This window comes from Streptopelia decaocto, assembly GCF_964273445.1.
Source record: "Streptopelia decaocto genome assembly, chromosome: 4".
NCBI classification, from domain to species: Eukaryota; Metazoa; Chordata; class Aves; order Columbiformes; family Columbidae; genus Streptopelia; species Streptopelia decaocto.
In genome coordinates, this window is record NC_138658.1 from 53266767 (window position 1) to 53290199 (window position 23433).

The 23433-nt window shown below is 43.7% G+C and overlaps 1 protein-coding gene across 4 annotated transcripts in view; it reads left to right on the top strand.

The window, feature by feature from the left end:
* The first annotated feature begins 13712 nt into the window (after positions 1 to 13712).
* Positions 13713 to 23433, top strand: part of APBB2 (amyloid beta precursor protein binding family B member 2) — a 177668-nt gene continuing 167947 nt past the window's right edge. For all 4 annotated transcript variants that reach the window (XM_082051092.1, XM_082051098.1, XM_082051093.1 and 1 more), the window contains exon 1: positions 13713 to 13796. The gene's annotated coding sequence lies outside the window, so the exon portion shown is untranslated. The remainder of the gene's footprint in view (positions 13797 to 23433) is intronic.

Genomic DNA, 23433 nt, shown 5'->3' on the forward strand with positions numbered 1-23433 from the left:
GCGGGAGGACCCCGGCCCGCCTTACGCTGCTGTGGAGAAAGTGCCAGAAGCAGTGGGACCGGGGTGGGGACAGCGGCCCTTGCCCTTCACCCCCACACTGTGTTGTATTGCATAAAGCATACGGTGGTTTTGATACTCAACACAAACATTAGATACTTATTTTTAAAATTTCAGTATGATTATAAAACCATCCCAAAATCTCCTGTCTGAGGATTGCATCTGCGCAGCATGAACCAGTTCCTGAACTCACCCAGAGAAGTTGGTTATAACATGCGGGGCTTTTTATCTTTTATTCATGACCTGACAGTTTCTCAACAGAATGTCTTTGGACTAGAGCATCTTTGAACAAAGAAACAAAACCAACCTACTTGAAATACTAGAAATCACGTGGAGTCCAAACAGGCTTTCAGACTTCACTGGTAAACAGCCAGATGGGAGCCTTGTGGATAGCCAAGAGATGCTGCACAGATATCTTTAAAACAATGCGAATACTGAACAAAATAGTCAGCTGCCTGTCTGCAGTCTGGTTGGTTTTGATGGCTTGCTTTCTTCGGTTTCCCACACTGTTGCAGAATGATTTGGACCCCAGTGCAGCAAAAAGAAATTCTAAGTACCTGCCTACTTTCAAACAAATTTAACTGTAGATCTACCGCACCGTAAATTAGTGGGGGACCATTCATATTAGGTGGTTGCACACACTATGTATTTAAATTGCGACCTATTTATCAGTCTTCATGAGTTTACAATGAATGCCTGGGGAAAAAGACTTATGGTTTAATCTTTGAAATATGGCTGTAAAACATTCAAGATACACTGTCACATTAGTTCCACCTGGTACAAGACTTTGTGAAGAAAGGACAGGATAACAAAAAGTTTTTTGTATTTTATGTGCGAAGTTGGGATGTTTGTGGACAGGATAGAACCTTGAGCAACCCGGGCTGATCTTGTAGCTGATCATGCTTTTAGCAGGAGGTTGTTCTAGAGACATCCGGAGAGCCCTTCCAATCTGAAGTATCCTGTGATCCTGTGACTCAGTCTATCTCAGTACAGGTAAGAGCGGTACTTTGTTCAAAACCGAAGATTTTCAGGGAGAAGGGGGGTAAGGTTCACAGTGAATTACAGTATTATTTACTTCTGGGTTTTCCTCTCTCTTTTTAGCTGAAAACAGCCATTGATACCTATAAGCAAGCTAAAAAATGGCCCAAATATATTTATTCTATATATAGTATCTTTGGCTGTCTTACCTTTTGTGATCTTACCTTTACGCACTGTAAGATGCAAGTACAGCAAAGCAACTTGTATTCATAAGGATGATGCTAATGGACCCTGCAGGAGAGACTGCACGCAGCTCTGAGAGGATGGTAAAGCACACATCTTGCAGCCTACAAAAGGGAAGGCTAAAAATGGCAAGAAAAATCCTATTTCTGAATTGCGCAGTGGCAAATGGTGGTTTTAACTTCAGCCTGCCTTGGAGCGATGGCCGTGCTCAGATGCCCAGGTTACAGAGGCATCGCTGGGATGGCTCCTGTGCCTGGGCTGTCAGGTGAGACTGCAAACACTATGCAGGGGCCATAGCAGGAGTGGTCAGTTCTAAAGGGGAATCTGCCCAATCTACAATTACATTAGTTTTAAATAAACAGTGAGTCTAGCGCAGGGCAACAAAGATGATGAAGGGAGTGGAGCATCTCACTTATGAAGAAAGGCTGAGGGAGCTTGGTCTCTCTAGCCTGGAGAAGAGGAGACTGAGGGGTGACCTTATTAATGTTTATAAATATATAAAGGGTGAGTGTCACGAGGATGGAGCCAGGCTCTTCTCAATGACAACCAATGGTAGGACAAGGGGCAATGCGTTCAAACTGGAACACAAGAAGTTCCACTTAAATTTGAGAAGAAACTTCTTCTCAGTAAGGGTGACAGAGCACTGGAACAGGCTGCCCAGGGGGTTGTGGAGTCTCCTTCTCTGGAGACATTCAAAACCCACCTGGACACATTCCTGTGTAGCCTCATCTAAGTGTTCCTGCTCCGGCAGGAGGATTGGACTAGATGATCTTTTGAGGTCCCTTCCAATCCCTAACATTCTGTGATTCTGTGATAACAAAACTGCTAAAAGCCTGCTACAGTTGCATAAAGATGCCTGCCTTGGGAAAGTCACATAAAAGTGAGTACTGTGTCATATCCAGAAGAGGAAGTCTCTGGACCATCTTTCTTCAGTATAGGTTGATGTACCTAGCACATTTAACCCAATGCATTCCTGTTACTGCAATAAAATCAAGTCACCAGAAAAAGTGACCGGAAATACTTGTGAACTTTCTGCATTGTTCAAATTATGACATTGTCTGTGAGTAAAGCTTTTGCTCTGATGTCTAATCTAGAAGGAGCATACAGAAAAATCTTTGCTACATATATAACCTTTTGGCAGACTTCTTTCTCTTATATGTGGGACTCAGTGTTAATATTTATTTTGTCTCCAAGTTTCAGTGGAAGGCTACGGTAAGGAAGAGTTCAGATCTCCTAACAGAAGTAGCTGTGACAAGCATGGTGGTGTTGGAGACAAAGCTGGCCTTAGACAATGCAGAAATAGAAGCTAAGGTTGAAAACTGTTCTTTAGAAAATAATTTTTATATTCTTATGTGAAAATCTAAGCTCTGAGGCAGTGCAAGTCCCCTTCTTCAGTTACACTATCCACACATGCCTAGCAAAACCCACAGACCTGTGTCTTTCTTAATTTTATTGTCGTATGACTTGCTCACCAAAAGAAGGACCCCAAACCCATTCCTGGAAATCTCCTTAATTCCCTACTCCCAACCTCTCCAACAAACAACTGGTGTCCGTAGCTGGCTGGTGGTGCCCAGGGCAACAGGATGCAGGTACATGGTGGTGCAGGCACAGAAGTCACAGGAACCCATCACTGCATGTCACCATTCTCCTGGTTACTGCCTGTTTGCACTTACCCTACAGAGAGCTGAAGGTATTTAAGATTGCTGTGATTACTTACTGTAAGTACATCTGCTAGGCTGGGGGTAAACCCTGCTTGCGGGCAGTTATGCCAGTTGAGTTATACCATAGTAGTGTGCTTGAGAAAGATTGATGTATGCAGAAATGCAGCATCCTTGAAGAGTTACTAGGACTAATTTTGACAAAGGCTAGTCCAGACAAGTCATAGTGCAGCTAAGGTAGCATCCATCCATCTGTTGTAGGGACATTTAGGATGCTTTCATAATCTGCAGCAAGAAGAATAAATTTGAGAGCATGAGTCAATGGACAAGAGATGTTAGCTCTGGGCTCAGACAAATTGTGCTCTAGAAACACTAGCTTCTCTCTCTTGACTATAAAGGGAGCCTATGGGACACAGTTCAGGTGTGGAGGTTTACAGTGGGGACACTGGCTTTTAGATAGATGAATCCAACCTTGACTGCCTAGTGATGACAGAGCGATACGTATTTTTACCTTGCAGCTCACCATAATTAATGATATGATAATGTATGATTGAGTATGCACTATGGCATATAGCAAGGACAGACTTTATTTCTGTCCACAAGGACTACACAGGCTTCCCGAAAGCATAACAGGCTTTTAGCCTGGTAGATACGTGGCTGTGAAGTAAGACAATTTCCCATCATTTAGCAACTAGTATGCAGCAGGTAACTGGAAAGCTCATAAAACATTGCCTTTATTTTTCACCACTAATGTTTTCCATGTTAAGGTCTCTAAACATGTCTATGTCTGCAGTATTGTAAAGGACAGATGTAAAGGAATTGCTCCCAACTGCATTTGCATATAGGTTCTACCAAGTGATTATATTATATACTCTCTATCACTGCTATACCACTATCCCTGCTATCCAGTTATACCACCAAATGCATATAGCTTTTCCAAAATAAAAAATAGGTATTAGTTGAACACAGCCTTTCTCCCAGATTAGATGCTGGAGAAAGTCTTATATGTTGTGGGTTAACTGAAGTAGGAAGCTCAGCTTCCACGCAGCTGTTTGTTCACTCCCTCCCAGTGCAATGGGAGAGAGAATAAGAAGCGCAATAGTGAGAAAACCTGTGGGTTGAGATAAAGACAATTTAATAAGCAAAGGGGGAGGGAGAAGAAAGAAAAAAAATTATGCAAAAACCAGTCATTCACCACCAGCCAACTGATGCTCAGCCAGTCCCTGATCTATCGCGCTTGGAAAACTCACCCCATCCCCCCCAGCTTTTATTGCTGAGCATGACACAATCTGGTCTGGGATATCCCCTCGGTCAGTTGGGGTCAGCTGTCCCAGCTGTGTCCCTCCCAACTTTATGTGCACCCCCAGCTTGCTGGCTGAAGTGACACCGTGAGAAACAGAGAAGGCCTTGATGCTGTGCAAGCACTGCTCAGCAATAGCTAAACATCCCTGTGCTATCAGCACTGTTTTGGTCACAGGTCCAAAAGACAGCCCCATACCAGCTGCTGTGGAGAAAATTAACTCCATTCCAGCCAGATCCAGTACACTGTGTCACAAGGTACCGAACATAAAATGTGACAAACATATCTAAGGCCACTGCAGGGACAGCGGGTGTCAGGGGTCTGTGTGAGGCAGTAACATCCCCTTCTCTTCTGCTGAATTGTCTGGAGCACAGCAGTAATTCCTGCGTGTGAGTGCCCCAGCCTTTAATTAGAAGATCAGAGAGATCAAGAGGGCAAGAACAGATTACTGCTTTTATAGAGGGCCTGCGTCCATGAAAACTTTGAGCAGGAAGAGAGGCCCATGTTGGTTTCTGAATTGCAGCCGCATTAACTTAAATACTTCTGTGAGGAGTCTTGGTGACTGCAGCCCTGGGCTGTTGGGCAATGTAAGTCCAGTTACTGCTGTTGGCAGCCGTTCTCCAGGTCTATGGGCCAAGAGCTCTAGGCTAAAATGTCTCAAATGCCAAGCAGGGATAAGACTGGGAAGTGTAAGAAATTCAAAGCAGCTCCGAGCTGAGTTGGGAACGGTGGAAAATCGCCAAATCTTTCATTACTTAATATAAAGGTTGGAAAAGTTAGGTTCTCCTGTCCCCTTCTCCACAAGGAGGGGATGTTTTGGTTAGATGTAATGACTAAGGACTGCTGAGGTGGAGACATGCTGAAGGATGTGGAGCTCTGGCTCTGACCTGTGATGAAGCTCTGCTGGAGAAAGGTAACACTGAGGCTATGCAGATAAAAGGGTCAGGCTGATACAAGGGGCTGCTCTGCCAAGGACTCTGCCACCAGTGATTCTGCAATTGCTCTGAACTACAGCCAAGTCCTCCAGTACACAAAACCCAAGCTCTAGAGAATGCAATGGATCTGCTGGAAATCTCTAAGTGTTAAAGTGCTAAAATGTATCTTTGAAGACCTGCCTTGAGAGTCTTAGTTCTGAAGAATGTGGCTGTGGTTTTCTGGAATACAGATACATCTGGCAGGATGCCTAAGATTCTTCACCTTGTTCCTCTGCAAAATTGTGTCCACCATATAGTGATGGTGTCTATCAAAGGCACGGCGATATTATGTATATTGGCACCTAGGCAATTGACGTGTCTTTTTTCCCTCAAATGCTTTCTTTGGTGATGTTAGCAAGCCACCCTTTTTCCTCTATAGGTAGGAACAATCCATCTTTCTAATCTTGTAGAGAACAGTCCTTCCTCCGTCTGTCTTTGTTTTGTTAGTTCATACATTCTTGTAATTAGTGCTTTTATCTAGATAGGTAAAATATACATCTCAAGTAAGAGGACCTAATTTTGTGCAGTGTTTTAGTGTAATAAACGTAACAGCTAATAATAATGAATCCTAATTTTGATCTAGCACCTGGATGATCTGTGATAAGGATTTACATCCCTACTTACATTTTCATCCAGTCAATGCTAACCTCAGATTAACAGACACAAGAGAAAACAAGATGAGCCACGTGAATTAAACTACTGGTGGCGAGAGATGTAAATAGCAGCACTTGACCCTTGCAATACAGTCATTTGTACAACACTGTGCCTCTTCCCAAGTGCTGTGTTGTGCCAGGCCATCCTGGAGTGACCCCAGTCTGCTTCTCCCCTGCAGTCTTCAGTTGCTTCAGTCACAACTTAATTAACAAACCCTATCCTTAGATTTGCTTTTGAATACTTGTCAGCCACACATAGCACCCAGAAAGCATTCACAGCCTCTCCTCTGGGACTCCTGGAAGAGTCTGGCTGAATTTCCTCTGTAACAAAATAAAAGGCCACTCCAAATCATCTCCTGAGCACTATCCACTCCTAAGTCAGAGGAGAGTAGGGGGGAAAAAATAAGAGAGCTGAGCCGTGTTGTCAGTTAGTTGGAAGAATATAAATGCAGTGACTCACAAGTATTTTCAAGGTGATAGAGATGCACTTCCTCAGGTGTATGGGGTGCTGAGGGAAAGGCATGGGCCACCTCTCAAATACCTCTTTATATCAGTGGTCACCATCCTCAAGAATGAAACATTTTCAGGGAAAGGACAGAATATGTGCCTTAGGGAGCTACTGAGGAAGGATCTAACTTCTGGACCAAGTCTGTTGTCACTTGTGGTCTCTTTACATGCTACCATGGCCTTGATGTTTCTCAGGAGAATGTGAGGAGCAAATGAAGAAATTGTCTTGGCCTGCTGTTGGATGAAGAAGTGAGAGGTAGGGCTCTGCCAGAAGGGAATAGCAAGAGCTTTTGTGTCTGTTGCCAAGAAAAGGACCTCTTCCTGCGTGCATGACAACAGAGGCACCTGTAGACAAGGACTCTCCTGTGAACGGGGTTTATTGTGAAATGTTGTCACCCCTCCAGTTCAGCAGCGCAAATCATCTTACACTATCTCCTGGAGGTCAGTTTATCTTCTTTTGTGGGAAGGGAAGAGGGGATAAATAGTGATGAGGATTAACTCAGATGTAAAATGCATTCCTTCATCCTGACTTCTTTAAGCAAATTGAGATCTTTGGCAGAATTTAAAGTAGTTGACACTTGAAATCAGTGAACAAAGTCACATCATCAAAAAAAAAAAGGCTGTTTAGCTAACTCAGTCACAGAGTCCTGAAAGATGCCTGCTTTGTTCCAGACATCTGATGTGGTCCTGTACCCTTGCTGTATCTTCTAAGTAGTCTTCTGGTGACATGTTTCCATCTGTTTTTTATATACATATTCAACCCCACCCATATAAAATCTGAAATAATGCATGCTCAGCATAGTCTCTGAAAACTCTACTTCCATAACAAAAATGTCTTGGGTAGTACAAGGTACCTTGAATTTCTGTACATCCACAGGGACATGTATACCACAGTATTTACACCAACTTGTACTAAAGGATTTACTTCCTCACCTATGTGTGCACACTTTTGAGAAGTGTGCAGATTTTGTTTTTAATTAGAGGCATGCCCTGAAGTAAAGCCTCAGCCACAGACAGTTTGTGAGAAGTTCAAGCATGGTTCTTTTGTTAGACCTACTTCACCTGGGAAGTGATGTTGGCACAGAGCTGCTGCCAGTGCAGAAACTGATACCCATCTGCCTATCTAATCATGTCCTGAAGTGGGCTGGCTGTGTGGGACTTCATGGGAAAGACATTTTCTGCATCTGAGAGTCCCAAACTACCTCCTCTTCATCACTGCTAAGGCCTATGACCTATCTTAGGGTTCCTTGCCACTATATATATATATATATGCATGTTGGTGTGCAGCTCTGGCAGGCTGGTGACTCAGAGCAGAACAGCTCTGACTCTCAGTGTGACGATGGTAGACATAAAGCCTCACAGACCTAGATCTGAGCTGCTCTTGCTTCTCCTCTCTGTAATATTGTGTAGAAGCATTAAACGGATCCCTTAGTCATGCTAGCAGAATTCAGTACATGCTTTTTAGCCACTGAGATCTCCAAAGTCTTTCCTGTTCCTGTATTAATTACAATTAACAGTAGCTATTCACTTGTCCTTATAAGACAAGGCTTTGATTTCAAAATATGTAAGAATGGGAGACTTAACCCCACATTAATAACCACTTTCCAGAAGTGCATCTGGTAGAACATAACCCTTGGTTAAGTTTTAATTCTGTCACAAAGCATTTTACATGTGGTGACCACCCAATGTATGGCTAATGCAAAGCAGTTGTGTTGTATGTGCTGCTCTTACCATCTGGGGAATGCAGCAGCACAGGGGCCAACCACTCCAACACTGCTGGGGATGTTGCTGGTGGAAGGTTATTAGTCTTGGCTCAACTGCGAGCAATTAACATTAAAAACACAGTGAAACAAGCTCAGTTGGGAAACATCACCCCTTCCAGGCTTGTTTTTACCCTGAGCCACTCTCAGCCTGCCTCTATTGTGTCTCCTGCATGTCTCCAGTGGCTGGTCTCAGAGCATCAGCTGTGCTGAGCAAGGGAGGCTTTTTTTCCATCTCTGCTCCAGGAATTTTTCCACACTATTCAAGGAGTAGAGCATTTCCAACACCCCACCTTCAAAGATATGTTCAGACTGTGTTTGTCAGTGATGGAGAAACTGTTTTTCTGAAGATCAGTGTAACAAGCACTGTTTTGAAGCATTTACCCAAAGCACATGTGGGCATGGAGAACACCATCATTTGGCCCTTGAGCCTTATTGTTTTAGTGGAGGCTTAGCTTAAGAATGTACTTATGGAAACAAATCCCTGTCTCAGCGGAGAAAAATATTTAGATGGTATGGGGAACTACACTATGCATCAGGAAAACAATGGGACTGTATCACATTCTGCAGCTGCAAATATAAACACAAAACATGCTGCTCTTTCCAGTGTATGTTTATACACGAAGGGCAAAACTCCCATTGAGTACATTTGCAGCCTGGGCTTTTCTAGCTGTATTTAGGCCATTAAACACTGGACTTTTGTCTCTCTTGTTTCAGAGACAAAGTGCTGGCCTTCGTCCGTTAGTGAACCTAGTGTTTCCAACTATATCTTAGCTTTTTACACCTCTTAATTAGTGTGTATTAGTGGAGGTGAATGTGTATCTATAGCATATGAGTGGGCTAGCCATTCTGTCCCTAGATGTGGGTTTCCTGACTGCCTCACTAGGAGCTGCACCGCCTGGCGGGAAGCAGAACCGGCACCGCAGCACTTCCAGGGAAAGCTCCAAGGTATGAGAGCAGCGGGGCTGAAAGACAGCCGCTGCCAGCAGTGGAGGGGTGTTCACCTAAAATTTCTAAGCTGTGCTTTATTTTGTGCCGTTTAAACAACTGCCTTCTCAAAACATGGAAAAATTGTATCCTCAAAGGCAAGTGGCATTCCAAAATCTCTGTTTCATATACCCATTTCTCAGATGTAAAGGAATATTGGAGATCATATGTTCCAGTAGCTGCCAGAAAGCAAGGCTATACCTCCCATTTTGAGCACCCAAGGCAAGAAAATCTAGCTACGCCTTAGCTTTGCAAGTATAAACTATTATCTTTATTTAACTATAATTACAAGCCTTGCTCTGTGGCAACTTTTGAGTATTTTTGTCTGCCAGAGCCACATAAAACAGTAAAAACAGAGTTTGCTAAAAAGTCAGCTCTGAAAGCACCTGCTGCCTTCTAGCAGAGTGTTTAAGCAGCTCTTGTAGGATTTAGGAACTCTGCATTAATAGCAGCTTTTTCTTACAAACAGCAGATTTCCCTGGCCTGCCCCCTGCAGCTAGAAGGAAGTCCAAAATGGACTGTTTTCCTGCAGTGGTCACTTGGTATGTTCTCATATTTCAAATATTGCAATTGTTTGCAACATAAGACAGTTACCCTGCTCGCCTGCCCCAGAACTTGCCTGTAATGATGAAAAAGAAAAATGGAGCTGCCCCTTGTCTGGATGAGCAGGTGGGCTCGGTAAGAGCATCATGTCATCAGGGGGTTTCTGTGCCTGGGGGCCAGGCCAGCCCACCTTTTCTTCACCTCACCGATAGGAAATCCCAATATACTGCTGTATAACAGGCAGGGAAAGGAGAGAATCACATCTAGTCATATGTCTAAGAGATCGTTTAGTACAACTGTTCCTAGATGCAAGCAAGGCTTTGCATCCTCAAGAACTAGAAAGAAGCTTCAAAATTATCATTCTGCCTTGCTTGGCATATCAAGAAATCAGCCAACTGCTGGCCTGCAAATTGCTCCAGACTGAACTTGTACCCCTAGAGCCTTCATTAATATAGTGGTAATGTGGCCAAGATAGCTAATGCGATAGCTAATGCAGTGGATGGGAGAGGGCTCCACAAGTATAACAGGAAGCCTTGATTTAGTTCCCGGCTTGATTAAACTACTGGAGTAATCTTATCTGAGACTGATGTCTCATGGTCTTTGCTTCTCCATAAATAACACAAGGAAGTTCTTCCATGGCAGAATTAGTCTTTCATGATACGCTTGCCCAGGGAGCACTAATGAGACAGGACTCAAAATAACCGGATCAATAGATGCCTTTGTACAGGTCCTGGGAAGCAATGCATCCAGAGGGCTGAACCCTCTGAGCACGTTCAAGCCTATAATGAAAAATTATATGCTACAAGTTTAATTCTTAAATCCCCTAGCTACATGTGTAATGTATGTGGTGTTTTTCATCCTTTCTGGAAAATTATTTGATGTAATATTTTAAGATGTAGACTTAATGTCACAGCGAGTTGTGTGAATATGTCAGGGAAACAGTTCCAAAGAAAATTACCATTCCGCTATAACTGAATTTTCCTAATTCAATTTCTGTGTTAAGCTTGGGTTTAGGATCAATATATTCAGGGGAAAAAAAGGTTGGTTGATGGTACAGTTTCCTCTGGAATATCGAAGTACCGTTGCACCACTAGATGGTAGCCTTGGTCATTTCATAGTCACCTCTGCTTTCCTCTGCACGGAAAAACAGGCTCTCAAGATACAGGATCATTGCATACTTTAGCTAACCCTTCAGTAAAAAGCTGGTGCACAAAAGACAGCAGAGGGGAAAATGATGAATTTCTGCTGAGAGAGCACTCGGGGCACATACAGGCCCGAAGTGGGGGCTGCAGACCTGGCGGTTCTGAGGAAGGTTGGGCAGAGGCTGACCTGCTGATGGAGAGACTGTTATTCCTTCTTCCAGAGTCAGGTGGACATTGACCAAGATAAATTTGCAGTCATAGTTCAAACATAGAAACATCAAGATGATGATGAAATGATTTTGGTATGAGCTGATAATATCGCAAGGCCTCCTTTTTTTTTTTTTTTTCCTTTCCTGTTACGTTTATAAACACTGTCTCACCAGATGTTTGTGTCTTATGCAGAGAGGCAGCAAGTGCTCTGTATCAATTCCAAAAGGCCACAACTGCAGGAACTATTTCATTGTACTTGGGAAGTTAACACATCAGATCGCTCTGAACCAAGAGATGTATATTTGATGAGACTGGCTGAGCCTATGTGGGCAGAACATCCACCTGGAAATGTTTCTGAGAAGTTGGGTAAATGTATTGAGCAGCTGTCCATTTAGGATGTATACGAAATGCCTTATTTAGTTTCCCCAGCACTTCATTTTTATGACTCTGCTTACTGCACTGCAATCCAAAGTGCATTATATAGACTATGTAACTAAATGTTAATCATAATTTTAATCACATAGTGAAAACCACAATGCAGTGCTTTTACACTTCTCATCAAAGGAACGCAAATTTATTATTATCTTGCCTGGCCATTTCTGTCAGAGAAATATATTAATAGGCTGTGCACTAATAATCTTGGGTAACCTGATAGTTGTCTTGCATCTCTCCAATAGATACAGTGCAAATTCCAGGGCAAGTTCTGCTCCAGTATGATGTCAAAGCGTAAAAACTTTCCCTCCTGCTGGATGATGGGCTTTGCTGAAGGGGGAAGCACTCTGACTTGCAGACACTGGAATTTGATGAACCACCTTTGGATGTCTCAGGAGGTCATCAGTCCTTCTGGAACTCATCATGGTGCCAGGTTTCTGCTACAGATCATTAGAACTATTTGGAGGCTTTTTTTTAGGAGCTTCATCATAGTTCTGGATCTAAAAATATGAGGTTTAGCTTATAAAAGTGTTGCTCTTTTTAAGCAAATTAGAAGATTAAATCACACCTGATTTTAAGACAAATGGAAAAATGTGGGTACCACCAGAAACAAGAACAATGCATTTACAAGTAAGTTTGTAAGTATTAAAGTGTAATTTCCAGGTGCTTTGCTCTGAATTATTACATCTTTGTCTAATTGTTGCTACTTCTTGTTCATCACTGTAGTGCTTGTAATTGCAATTTTTTTTTTTAATGTTCTTTACGCTGGTGAATGCCAATATGATCTCCTGAAACCATAAATATTTCTCTTTAAAGATGCTATATTCCTGTGTATCTTAATGGTCTCTTTAATTGTGCTCAGTTCATGAGCATTCTGCTGTTAGCAGCAGCAGAGCTGTAAAGCCAGGGAACAAAATACTGAAGAAGGCTCTGGAATGCATAGGAAAAATAATCCTTTCCAGATAAATAGATTTGCCATTATAAATGATGTGATACTTTTTAAGTAGACTTAGACACTTCAGTAGGATTGACAAATGTGTTTTTTGTTAAAGAGAAAAGGAGACTGGGCATTTAATTATTGTCATAGCCTTTTGTGATCTCCACATGTCTTTGGCACTCAGATACAGCACCGTATTTAATGCTAATTGTTTTGCATCTGTTGTTCCGCAGACTTTGTAAAGAAGGTGTAGGAGTACAAGGTCTGTTAGCAGTTACATACTTTCCACTGAGCTGCTGTCCCATGTTTTGCTTTAGCAATGAACGAGCAGTTTCTTCCCCTGTAATCTAAAAAGCCTATCTTGACAGAACAGACAAAATCCCACATATTTGGAAGGCTTTAAACAGAAGGATCTTCCCATGGGTGCGTTCTTTTGAGCCTCACTGCTAACTGTCTGGAGATGTTACTGTGATTCTCCACTCATTTAAGTTGTGCCTAAGGATTCACTCTCAACCTTACACTATGCTACTGCGAGTGTGAGGTTTCTAGCACTGCTCCCTTTGCTCGTTTGTTTTCTGCACTTGAGAACACCCTGTTTATTTCTACCCATGCTGGCTACGTAGCTGTTGAGACCCACCAGAACACACCTGCTTGGAGCACTATACCGAGTCAAGCAGCCTCCATTAGTCCACAAACTAGAGGTGTTTGCTGATGTTCATCAGCCACAAAGGTGTTCAACCCACCCCCATGTTGCTGCTGAATTCCGTAAACACCATGAAAAACCACCCATTCTTCTGGGTGGGCTACCCAGCCTACTTGATTATCTGGCTCTCCTTATTGCTGGAGGAGCCCTGGGATAACACAGCTGGCATTTTGGGAGTGTCATTGCTACTGTCTCACCTTGCTGAGGGTATTATTACATTTACCAACATGAGCCTTATTCTTCTTTTTCCCTCCACCAGGAGAAAAAATGTGGTGTGGTTGTGGTGTTTCGTGGTGTGTTTTTTTGCCCCCCGCCAGGGGTACACCTGCCCCCAGGCATAAAGGCTGCCCTTTCAGACAAGGGCATCTGCTCTGGAGGCTGCAGACGAGCTGTGGACCAGCTGTGGACCAGGGCAGCAGCCGCGGCCCAGGGGTGTCCGGGGCGGGAGCTGAGGCTGCTGGCCACCGCTGGCGCCCCGGCCCAGCGGCGGGCTCACAACATGGCGCCGCGGCGCAGCCCCCCCCCGGGCCCCCTGCGGGCCGCGGCTCTGGGCGGCGGCCGGGGCGGAGGGAGAGGAGGAGGGGCGGCGGCGGCCGGAATCGTTTCCTGGGTAAGCGCAGCGGCTGGGAAGCGTTTCCGGCAGGCTGGCCGCATCCCGCAGCGGGCTACGGGCGCCTCCGGGGCAGGCGGCGCAGCGCGGAGCGGCGGGCAGGTGCGCTCCGCGGCCGGGTCGGGAGGGGAGAGCGGGCGGGCGGTGCGGTGCGCCCTGCGGTGGGGCTCCAGGTGCGTGGCCGCCTGCGGTGCTGCCGTTCCGACCGGCCCGCTGCCGGTGCGGGCGGGCGGGCGGGAGGCCGGGGGAGGGTGCCGCTGCCTTTGCCCGGGGCTGCTCCGGCGCATCCCGGCCTCGGGCGTGCGGAGCCGGGCGTCCTGCCGCTGCTGGTGCCGCCGCTTTCCCCTGCTGCCGCCGCTTTCCCCCGCCGTGCTGAAGTGCTGCGGTGCTGCTGCCGGGAGCCGGCCCCAGCGTCCGTGCGAACCCGGGCTCTCCGCCCGCCGGCGGCGAATGGGGACGGCGGCCAGGCTTGTTCTGTTCGGGGGGTCAGGTAAAAAAGCATGAAAAGCGGCAAAAGTGCCTATGGAAGTAGCTTTGTTTGGTTGGTTTTTGGTTATTAGAGCGAGCTTTGCGAGTTCAGCTCTGTGTTTAAATCATACTTAGGGGTTGCACGCTGGGTCGCAAATGGGAGTATCCAGCAATACAGTACTAGGAACAAAACGTCGACCCCGTTTAATCCCACTTGAGGTTCTCGGGAGCTCGCTTGTGTCCTGTCACAGCAACGGAGCTACTTCTAGTCACAGCTTGAGGGAGAATGAATTCAGATAAATAAAAGAGAAAGCGTAATGGTTTGTGTTTGTGCTTCATTGTTTTATCTGCTTGTTTGTGATGTTTTATAATTTTCGGCTGGGCTCTTGCTTGCTAGGGAGGATAAGTGCAGTTCTATGCTTTAAACACAAAATAACTAAAACCAATGAGAGGAAGCAAACAAACAAAAAAACCCACAACTGCACTGGTGATGGACTGGTAGGCTGTGTGTGTTGTGAATGCTGTCGGTAGCCATACAGGATAATGGTATCTGCAGTAAGATGTGTAGGATAGCAGTATCTGCAGCAAGTTACAGTGCTTCACTGAAGATCTGCTGTATTGCCCCAGGAGCCAAGGCACGGGTTGCTGCTGCAGGCTTGCTGTGTCCTCCGGCTCACCACGGTGTTTCTGCAGTTTGTTCTAGATCTGACATGTCTTCATCCTGCTATCTCATGCTCTGGTACTTTCTGAAAGCCAGAATGAGTTGTCTGCCTTGTTTTTAGAACTACTTTTTGCCTGTGTAATTGCATTTGGTTAAAATAAGGGTGCAGGTGTCCTAGCACTTAAAAGGAGAGACATCCTTTTATGGTGACCTTGGGACAAAATCTTGGCTGATTAACTTCCTTGCCTGGAACAGCCATGCTGAGTGTGGGTATTTTTGTTCTTCCTTTACAGCGATGAGTGTTTGATGGAATACTTTTTGGCTTGTATAGGTTTTTTTGCTACTTAAGAGAAATCGAGGTTTAGAGAAGACTCTTCAGTAGGAAGAATAGTTTTATTGTGTATAATGAAGAATATTTGACTTGGTTGTAACATAGAGGAAGATTTTTGGCTCTGAAGCAGCACAAGTGAGTGTGCCCTTCCTGGTGAGCAGGTTTCTAAGCAGTAGGTGGTAACAGTGTAGGAATAATTTCTAAGGAGAGGGGATGCATGGTTTGGAAACCTGGATTATTTCTTTTGTTTTTCAGTTCTATGGCTAAGACAGGAACAGCAACAAAAATGGTCATTTTTGGTGGGGTGTTGGGTGGACTCTGCTGTGCCCTCAGTCAAGACAGGTGATGATTTCCTTAGGAAGTGCCCAAGGAACCTCGAGATGGCTGCTGCAGGATTTGAGCTGAAGAGAGTGGTGACTTCAGGATCTACTTAGGGAGTATTTGAGCATCTGAGATTGTCTAGTGTAAGAATTTTTTAGCAGAGACTGCGAAAACCTAAAATGAATTGTGATAGTTGGAAGGTAATGAATTGCATATCTGTTATCTGCCAGATGGCAGATCTATGGACTTTGGAAGCTCTGACCTAGGATGTGCAGTCACACTTGAGCAAATCATCTGCATCGAAAACAAACTATACCATATGTACATGCCTTGCTAGTAGAAGACAAGGAATTGCCTTTGTTCCATGCTGCAAGCACGGAGCTCCAGTCCTGGGACCAGCGGAGCAGGAGGTGTGCTGGGTGCCTTAGCCCATTGCTGACCAAGCTGCTGCTGTCCTGCTGCTGTGGAGAAAGTAAAAGCAGTGGTGGGATGAGTTAGGCCAGGACAGTGGCAGGAGGGGTGGGATGGGTGCGAGCTCCTGGGGAGGGCCAGGCACAGGTCCTCTCACCCATGCTGTGGATGGGACAGGTGCAGAGAGGGGCTGGTGGAAAGAAATGCTAATTTTAACAGAGGAGATGAGGAAAGCCTGGCTTGTTTAGCCTAGCAAGAGGCCTGAGAGGGGATATGATTGCCATCTGCAAATACAGCAGGGATATAAACACTAGAAAGGGAGAGGAGCTATTGAAGCTGAAGAACAATGTTGGCAGGAGAACAAACGTATATAAACTGACATGAATAAACTTAAGCTGGAATTTAGACCATTTCTTCCCTAAATGGAGTGAGGTTCTAGAACAACCTTCAAACAGGAGAAATGGGAGCAGACCCCCTAACTGGCTCTTGAGGATATATCGTGTGCTTGGCTGTGGCAGTAGGAGCTGAGGCTTCATGACTCAGGAAAAGCTTTTCCTTATGTCTGAGTTAACTGAATATAGATTTTCTGTGCTAGTATTTCTTTCTTACTTTAAAAATGACATGCAAAACTGGCATAAAAATAAAATGCTACTTTTACAATTTGTGTTGCTGCTTAGAAAGGGTTGTGATGCGCTTAGTGGCCATTCTCTGAAATGTTTTACAAGTTAAGTTTTTTTCCCCTCCAAAATAATAAGTGTTGGCTTACAGCTGCATCTAATTGTATGGAAATTCCTTTGTCTTTAAGTCAAAACTGTGCAAAAGGAGACTATATGTTAGTGTGTGGGAGCTGTTTGAGCTTATTATACTCCACATTAAAAAATGAACTACAGAATTATTTTTTTATTATTCTGTTGAAGTAATTTGTAAATCCTCTCAAAAAAAGGGGTTTCTAGGGGACTGTACAGCAGAGCCAGATGGTGGGAACTGAGACCAGTGCTCCAAGCTATGCTGTGACTGGAGGACTGGAATAAATAAAGTTTAAAGCGAGCTTGAAAACAAGTTTAGTTGAGCTCATTGTGTATGGGGTTTGTCTCATTTGCTGTTATACAGAACAGCTGAGAGTTATCTGGTGTGGTGGCTGCAGTAGCTGAGCTCATAAAGAAGTCTGTAGTCAGTTCTATAAACATTGTGCATGCATCACAGAATACAGCCAGCTGTAGATGCTGTGTAATGGGTCCTATGACCGTCAGCAGTACCTGACTGCTTCTAGGAGATGTCGTAAGTGATGGGCCAAACCAAGGGTTCTTCTCTGTAGCCCACAATGCCACACAGGACTCGAGCAAGCCACGTGGTGGCTGTTTTCACCTCCAAGCAGCACCTTGGAGATGCCTGTAAGTGCTTCTGCATTGTTTCCTTGCCCTATGACAGAAAGTGGTCTCTTGCCATCAGGAGGGTTTAGGAGCTCTTGCAGGCTGACTTATACTTTAGGCTAGTCTATCACCTGCTGAAATCAAATGTAAGAAAATTAATTGAGGAGAGGTGAAAATGGGTGCATTCATGATGTGCTTCATTGACTTTGTGACTCACATCCCTTTTGCAGGGAAAAAGAGACCTTGGGACATGTACATCTAATGCATGAGGCTGCAGTTCCTCTTCTGGTTCCTTCAGAGCCTCTTCCTGAGCGTATGGGTGGTTTTTTTGAAATTTATAGCTTCTCTGTCTGCCACCGCTATGGAAGAATGGGATCTTCTTGCCAGCCTCCTCCTGCCCCTGTCTGAGCTGGCCGCAGCTCCATGGGCTGATGGGCTCCAGACTTGATGGGCAGTATCCTAGCACCTCTGGGCCTGTTTCTCTTTCCTTGTCTCATTACGGGTCTGGGCAGTGGACTAATTGCTGCTGTACCCAGAGACTTAAGGAGCAGAGGGTGCTGTTGGGATGCTCTGTGTGGTGCCCTGCTTTAGTTTCCTATTTTTTTAACGCTTCACCTTCAGTCTGCTCCTTTTTTGATCTGTTGCCTTCTACAACATTTTTTTTTTTAATCTCCTTGTAAGCAGATGCCTAAGGAAAAATAAGAACAGGATGACCTTATTCAAAAACTCCTCTATAGATGTTCTCTGAGCCTCTGGCTATTCTCAGCTTAGGGTTGCCAGAACTGGGTGCAACCTTTCCCTGTTTTGAAACATTTGGTGGTTTTTAGTTCCAAATGCTTGTCTGGTCTGTCTGCAGCCCCCTGGGACCTTGTTGCAGCCTCCTCAGCCTTTGGCCAGGGCTGCTTCTTGCTGTGGAAAAAATTCCCTCCTTCTGCTTGTTCTCAGCTGGCTTCCTTCATTTGGTGGCTTTTAGCTCCTGTGTGTCAGAGATGGTTGGTGACCCTCTATTATGCTACTCATGATTTTGTAGGCCTCTGTCTTCCTCATCAAATTGATTTTTGACTTGCCTGAAGAGTTGCCTACTCAGATATTCTTTGTGTGGAAGCCATTCCTGACCATCCCTTTCCTGGAGTCTGTCCCAGTTCTACATGTTGTTTTAGGATGAGATCAGGGCTGTATACAGTTTTCAACATGTAGGTGAACTCTGAGCTGTACAGTGGCATAATCATGGTTTGTTTTCTTTCTTAATGGTTTGTAATGTTTGGTTTGCTTTTTTGGACTGCTAGGGAGTTAATTTCGTGCATCTGTGAAATCCTAATGTCAGGATATTGCTCGGGAACACGGTCAGTTTGGTATCCCTCTGTTATGTGTAACCATAGTTGTGTCTTTTGCATGTGTATCTTTTTACATTTATGTTTATTTGCATTAGCTTTTCTCTGTGCCGTTATTAACTCAGTCTCCCAGGATTGTCTGGAATTCCTCCTGTCCTGACCTTGCAACCACAATGAATTTTTTTATCATCAGCAAACTTCCTCAACTCACTGCTGGTTCCCCTTTCATTGTCTCACATGAATGTGTCAAATAGCCAAAGTCTGAGCACGAGTCTTTGCCAAACTTCATTGGCGACCTCTGCTTGTTCCAAGAAGAGATTGTTTACTCTTATCCTTACCTGGTTTCCATTTTTCAACCATCTATCTCTCCACATAGGACCTTTTCTCTTACCTCTGTCTGCCTTCTTTCCTTAAGAAAGCCCTTAATTTATAAGAAGTTTGGTTGAAGTCCTTCTGGAAATTCAGTTAGGTCAGAATGAATGGATGTACCTTGTCAATGGGTGGCACCTTTGAAGAACTCAGGTTTGTTAGGCAGGGTTTCTCTCAGTAAAAACCAAACTGACTCTTCTACAGTAGACTATTTATCCAGGTGACCAAATTCTTTCCTTTTATGATTAGCATCATTTGAGTTAATTATTAGCCCAGTAGAGGTGTGAGGCTTTGCAGCTCTATATGTCCTTGGATTCCTACATGATTGTCATCTCTTTTGCCACTTTCTATTCACCTTCTGCAAAGGATGCCCTGGCAGAAGAATTTGACTGAGGCGCTGTGGAGAGTGCCCTGGGATTGCTGATGTACACTGGTTTAGCTGTGCCTTGTCTCAGATGTCCTGGCTGCGTAACCTATTGCCAAAGGTACAAGGGCAGATCTGGCAAGGATGTGACTGGAAGTTGATGTAGGAGTCTGCCCTGACAAAGACGGGACACTTGGCCTCCAACACCTGTGGGATGATGAGTAGACCTTGTGTGTGGGCATTTTGTATGCTTTAAAAAGATCAAACTCGATTTAGCTTGAGATCTAAGGTGAACCTCTCTTCTAACGTTAAATCCATTTTCTTTTTTTAACTAAAATGTGCTGAGCTTCCATCTCCCCTGAAAATGTGATATTTCTTTGGGTAAGTGTTTAGATGGCGATTTTTACTGCTGAACAAACTTTGCATCTGTGTGTAACACTGATTAGTGCCTTTTTAAAGTGGTCTGCATAACAATTAGGATGATTAACTAGATGCAGATTTTTGCCTTTATCAGTAGTCTGCGCTGCATTTGATACTGAACACTGATCTCAGATGAATGAAGTCAGATGCAGTTTACGCTAGGATTTCATGAATGTAAACTAACTTGGAGCAGTAGTGCCTTAAGACTAATAATATGACAGAAGAAGGTTTGCTGTAAAACATGTGAATTTTTTTCTTCTGCTCTCAATACCAACTAGCCAGTGTCTGTAATTCTGGTTTGTTTTAACTAATGAATGGTGCTGCTGTAAAGTACTTGGAGCAAACTCCTGGCAGACTTATATTTGACAGTTTAATCTTTTGGACTTCATAATTTAAAAACTGCTGCTAAAATCTTGGTGTCCTCCTGTAACTGTGCCAAAATAGAGTTGTAAACCACCGATTTAGTCATCTAGTTCTTATTGTTTGGTTGTCTTTTTTTCTGTAGAAATCTCACAGAAATTTTTCTCTTTTCCTTTGTCTTCCTTGCTGGATTATATTGCACCCCAGGTAATATATCCTGTCAGACAAGCATCAGCTCTGCCTGCCCTTGGGAAAACGCCTGGAAGCACTAGACATGCTTTGCTATGATATGCTTTTAAGCAGTTTTGCAGTGTTTTTAGTTCTTTTGTTGAAGGTGGTATGTATGTGTTTGTTTTTTTCTTCAATGTGAGTGCAGTTTAATTTTCAAAGGCACCAAAAGTAACATCTCTAAACTACTTCTGCAGATGTCAAGTGTAGAATATGTGTTTAAAAAATACACCTTGGGTTTGATATCAGTGCTGAGATGTGTTTCATGCAGGTCTCTGTTAGTCACAACTGTTGGGTTTTTTTCTTAGGTCTATTAGCTGGTTATGGAGGGAGGTTTCCTGGTATAATTATTGTATGGAAAGGACGGATTCCAAAGGGAAGGAAGCTGGCAGCACCAAATGTTCCCTACCTTTATGAATTAACTTGTTTGAACAGAAGAAACTGCCATAAACCTTACATATTTTGTTGTCTGTTGTAGAAACATGTCATTCCTCTGCAGCGTTCTTGCAGTAGAAAGCCCTCCAAACAGTTATTAAATGACAATAATTTGGTGTGACTAATATTGGCACAAATTAGTTAAGCCTTTATCGGAAACCTCGTAAGTATAATTTCTCAGATGGGTTGGAGGGAGATGCTGCAGGGTGCTCACTGGCCAGCTGCCTAGTTCAGCAAATGAGAAGCTTGACATTAAGCCATCCTATGTATTTAATATAGAATTTCATTAAGGGGAACTGGAAGCAGTAGTTTGGGTAAATATGACAACTAATTAATTGCTCCCACGTTTACATTTGCCTTGTTAATTCTATTTGCAAAGAGGATTATTGTTAGGAAGGGATGTTTCTTAGCAAGGTATTGAATTGTGTTGCTATGGACGAAGTAATTTATGCAGATGTCTCTTGCTGTTTTTTCTTCCTTTTTGAAAGCGTAAATGGCCATTTTTCCTGCATGTAGAAAGTAATTTTCCTCTGACACAGGAAAAGGCAGGAAATGGACAATATGCAAGGTCTACGTTGCCATACCAGGAAAGTTTGAGGTCTGTTTTAATGTGTTAAAACATGTGGGGAGGAGCTGTGCTGCTGGGATAGAGGCAGTCCAGCGCTGTGCTAATGGAGTGGGTACTTGATCTCCAGGGAGGCAGATGTGTGGAGCTGACGTGGTGTGGAAAAGGAAATCCAGGGCTAGCAGGCAGACTGTTCTGTACCACCTGAACAGTCCCATATGGCTTTGGTCTCATTGCCAAAGGAGGTGCCATGGTCTGGGAGAGGAGCCTTCGCCCTGGGACGGGAGGAAGGAGGTGGGCAGCCCTGCAGCATGGATCTGTATAACTGTGGGCTTTGAAGCCTATTCAAAATGTCGATAGGTTAAAACCCCATCTCGATATATAATTTCATGACACAGTAGTACATGGTGGGTGTATGGTTGTATAAAATGCCGATACCCCAACCAGATTTTCTGTTAATCTAGGCTAAGAAAACAGCATTGTACTCTGTGCTACTTACTGTTAAATTTTTATTATTGTGTGAGATTTTAGGAGAAATTGAAGTGTTAAAAAAATAAATCTTTGCCTTTTAAGAAATTAAGTTTTAATCTAATATCTTTTTTTTTTCCTGACTGTAAAAGTCAGCTTAAAAACACAACAGAAATGGGATATATACTGATAGTTAAGGAGAAAGGGAAAGGTTATAATTTCACTTGAATCTGAAAGACATTGAGAATTGCTAGCTTGAGAAGTAATATTTTTAGAGTCCTATGGGAGCCTATTTGACTTTTTTTTTTTCCTCCTCTCTTTCTTCTGTTTTTTCCCACCGTACTTCAGGAAAGCAGTGAAAAACATGAGAACCATCACTAAAGGGAGTAGTTTAACTAACACATCTGTATATGAAAAGCTGCATCTATTCAGGCAAATAAGATTTATTATTATTATTTTGAGGACTTTGAGGTTTGTTAGATTAAGAAGTTGTTAAATATAAGAAAAATAGATACATGTGTATTTGAAAACATAAGCATTTAAATGTTTTTAATTATTCGACATTTGCTTCTCAGAAATGTCTGAGATTGGACTTATTGTTAAGTTTGTAGGCTGGTAAGATGACTACTCAAGGATATTGAAATAACTTGGTGACAAAGCAATATTGGCTTCAAACATGTGCTGTTATTTAAGCATGTGCAAGAGCTGCTGGCAGACCACGCTTGACTATATAAATGTGTTTTAACCTCATTTTCATAATCTTTGCGTGTTGTTACATCAGCATTCATCTAACTGCATTTTTTGCCAACTCTTGGCATGTATAAACTTTTTCAGTAAAATACCCCGTATGTTTCCCTTTTATGCAAGTATGGAATTAAACTTGGTTAAACGTAATGGTCCTATACATGCCAAAATATAGGATGTTCTCTTGAAGAGGCATATGGACTTTTAGGGACCAGTAGGTCTTTTTTGAAAACCAATATAGATAGATCCTGATGTGATAAAGATGATGCTGTTTGTCAGGGAAACTGCATGAGTGGTCCTCGGGAAATGTATCTTTGCAGCCTAACAGCACGTTGATATTGTGATGTCCTGGCACTGAAGTGTAACTCTAATAGAAGACCACAGAAAATTCAGGTTTTGTCAGTGAGGGGTCTGTGTAGGGAAGGGGGATCGAGAGGGAGGATTGGGAGACTCCCAGGGGTGTCAGTGAGGCCTGATGCCAAGGAAGTCTTGGAGTGATGGGGCCCTCAGAGCATTGTTAAATGTTTGTACCTCAGGCAGGGGTTGTGTTTCAGTTGTTTCCTAGCGTGCTTTGGGCTAAAAATCAGCCAGCACTACCGCATGCTGGTTCTGAAATACAGTCTCCAGGCTCTGGTTTTGGCCAGCTAGTGTGTAACAACAGATGCAATGGTGTGATGCTGTTTTACTTATTTATTTTTGGGCAGAAAAATGAGGATCCCTCAGTGCTTCTCCAGTCCAGCCAGCAAGTCAGGAGGTGATGCTCTCTCTTCTGTTTCCCATTTGCGCATGCTTGTTGCGGTGATGGGAGTGGCTGACAGGCGGGATATGGCGAGGCGCGTCCCTAAATTTGTGACAGGCCTTGCTGGTAAGAATTGTATGATAGCGTTTCATGG